The sequence below is a fragment of the Elephantulus edwardii genome, unplaced genomic scaffold (genome assembly GCF_000299155.1).
Source record: "Elephantulus edwardii isolate Elephantulus edwardi_28Jun2011 unplaced genomic scaffold, EleEdw1.0 scaffold00127, whole genome shotgun sequence".
Taxonomy (NCBI): domain Eukaryota; kingdom Metazoa; phylum Chordata; class Mammalia; order Macroscelidea; family Macroscelididae; genus Elephantulus; species Elephantulus edwardii.
The window spans coordinates 5,807,659-5,810,826 of record NW_006399877.1 but is presented as its reverse complement, the minus strand read 5'-3'; the positions used below and the strand labels follow the sequence as shown (position 1 = coordinate 5,810,826).

The window sequence follows — 3,168 nt, the reverse complement described above, 5'->3', positions numbered from 1 at the left end:
TGGGGCCTGGTAGTAACTGTCACCATCCCTGGGCCTCAGTTTCCTCAGTGGTGAATGTAGGGTGACTGTGTGTGTACCCAGGGGTACCGTGAAGGTAATGGGGGAACTTGAGTAGATTAATTAGCATGGCACAGACTAGCCTGGTACAGACTAGGCACCTGCAATGGATTGAATAGTGTCATCCCAAAATATGTGTTATAAATCCTAATGCCTATACTTGTGGCTTTGGTACTACTTGGGAATGAGTTTTTGTTATGCTAATGAGCAGAGATTAATGTGGGGTTTATCACAGCCTGGCTTCTTCTTTTTTCACATAAGGAAGCATTTATCGGAGGTGCAACATGAAATCATACAAATAAAATTTGTATAAACACAAATCCACCTCTAGTCAAAACACAGATAGCAAAGGACAAAGTAAAAACAAAGAAAACTAATTGGCAGCAATGTACAGTTGGACACAGTTGTTTCTTATTCACTAGAAAGTCTTTTACAAAATAATCATCTGAGATCACCAGAAGATCAACGTTGTCCTACACGATGGGTTACTTTAGCGTCTCCTCTTGTTTTTGTCAGTGACCTTCTTTAGTGTGGCTGTTAATTGTCTTGGTGATCGCCACCTCCTCGAGATGCCGTGTCGTATGTGCTCTGTTGGCCACTGTAAGTCTGCATATCCCTGTCCGTATCCAGTTCCCATACTTATACCCAGTATAATCATATCCGCCATAGCCACTATAGTTATGATCGCCACCAGAGGCACTGTTGTAATTTCCATATCCTTGACCACAATAGTTATTAAATCCTTGGTTCCAGTCTTGGCCCTGACCTCATCCATGACCCCTACTACCACCTCGCCCACCAGCCCACTACCTCCTTCTGTTGCTGCTGTTGCTCTTTGGTTTGTGCAACTTTGATGTCACACTTCCCAGAACCAGTTCGATGATACCTACTTTCTCACAGTTTCTTTACTGGCTCTTCTTCTGTATATGTAATAAAATAAAATCCTCTTCTTTCGTTGGTTTTTATAACCATGGGAAGTTCAATATTTTCAATCTCTCCAAAAGCGCCAAAATATTCTTTAATTTGCTCTTCAGAAGTATCTGGGCTCAACCCACCCACACAAACCTTATTTTGGGGTTCCTTCCCTTTTTAAGCTTTAGCTCTTTTGGGGTTTACCAATTTGCCATCCAGTTTGTGTTCTTTCCATTCCAAAACCTCATCAACACTAGCAGCATCTTTGAAAAGTACAAATCCAAACCCTCTTGACCGTCCAGTGACTGGATCTGTTTAAATCGTGCAGTCTACCACCTCTCCAAACCGAGACAAATAGTCAGATCTTTCTTGCTTGTATCCCAGCTCAAGCCTCCAATAAACGTTTTACTGCCATCCTGCTGATTCCTGCTTGCGTTGATCTTGCAAACTCTTCCATGTTGCTATACTCGTTCATGTCCTCCATTGTCGCAGAACTGTTGGGAGGTGCTGCTGGCGTTGTATGGAGCTGGATTTAAAACGCCGGCGGCGGAAGAAGAGCAGCCTGGCTTCTTTTAAGATACAAAAACAGCTAAGTATGTGAGCAGCAAGAGAGCTCTGGTGGAGAAAGACAAACACCACCTCAGAGGGCGTCTCCAGGCATCGAGGGACGGAAAGCAGACAGAGGCAGGGGCTTTCCCCAGAAGTGACACATGGAGTGACCTGAGCCACAGCTGAAGTACAGCTGGCCTCCGACAGTGTAAGAACACATGGTTCCGTGCATTAAAGGCACTCACTTGTGGTAGTTGGGCTGTAGCATCACTAGGTGACAGCATCCAAGAAAGAGAGTTGTCAACTGATTCTGGAGAGGGTGGTTTTAAAAGGTGACAAGCTACCCCTCAAAGTCTGTCTCCTCGCCTGTGACCGGGGAGAATTTGCCCACAGTGCCTCATTCTCCACGAACTAGGCTCAGCGTGAGAAGCTAAAGGGAAGCGAGGGAACAGACAGCCTTCCTGCTTTCGTGGCACGTCCACATCTGGCAAGAGAATCACATGTTTGTTTTAGACGCCGCCATAGCAACCCCACACACAGCAGATGGAAACGCTGCCCAGTCCTGCGCCATTCTGGGATTTTCTACTGTCCTTAAGCCCCTCAAGAGACAGCATAACATGATAATCTCACAAATAACTGGAAATCATGCTGGACACGTGGACACGTGAGGTTTTTCTGCCCAGTAGCTGACCAGCCAGGAAGGGGAGGGAAGCTTCTACAAGGACTCGAAGTTTACTTTGAGAGCAGGCGAGAGAGTAGGGTGAAGAGGACAGGAGATGAGCAATGCAGCCACATATGCAAAGGCCCTGGGGCAGGGAGAAGTCAGGAGCACCCAGGACACTGCTCACTGGAAAGAGCTCTCAGGCTGAGGCTCAGGAAGCCAGAGAGGCAAGGCCAGGTGTCATAGGCTCATGAAGGTCAAGCTCAGTTACTTTGGCCGTTGTCTGGTGTGCAACAGGAAGTTGATGGAGCTTGATGGAGACTGTAGGAGACCCATTCTGACTGCAAACTGTTGTGGGTGGTGTTATTGTTGTTATGAGGAGCTCTCAGATCAGTCTCAACTCATTGTGACCATGTGCTCAACAGAAACACCAGCGTAACTGGGATCCTCTTCTCAAAGCTTTGCTGTGTTTGCACCTCCAGGTGCAGCCACTGTGTTAATGCATTTCATTGAAGGTCTTCCTTTTTTCCTGGGATCCTCTACTTTGTTAAGCAAGATGCCTTCCTAGTAACATATCCTAAGTAAACAGCATCTACAGCCTACCTCTAACGTGAGACAGAAGGAAATTGGTAACCATCTCGCTCCAGCTCGGTGTGCTCTGCCTCCTCTGATGCTCTGACCTCACATCACCATGGCAACCATCCTCACCATGCTTTACCTAGGCAGAAGCAGCTAGGGACCCAGCAGAAATAAAGACAGAATTCTTGAAATGGATAAATGGGAACAAAGAGCAGAGTTGTTCTCTCATTATTGAAACCTATCTCACCATCCGATGGGCAGCAGCTTCACATGAACTGGGGGAGATGTTACCAACAGAGAAGGAGGCTGTTCCAGTACATGTTCAGCCTTGTTCTCACCTGGTACCACTCCCGGAGGGCCTGTCCACCCAGCTCGGTCCTCCATGGGTCAGAGAGGAGCAGCCACCAGGC

The 3,168-nt window shown here is 47.0% G+C and overlaps 1 pseudogene; it reads right to left on the bottom strand.

The window, feature by feature from the left end:
• Nucleotides 1-582: 582 nt before the first annotated feature.
• On the bottom strand, nt 583-1,476 carry LOC102871247 (annotated as a pseudogene).
• Between the last annotated feature and the right edge of the window lie 1,692 nt (nt 1,477-3,168).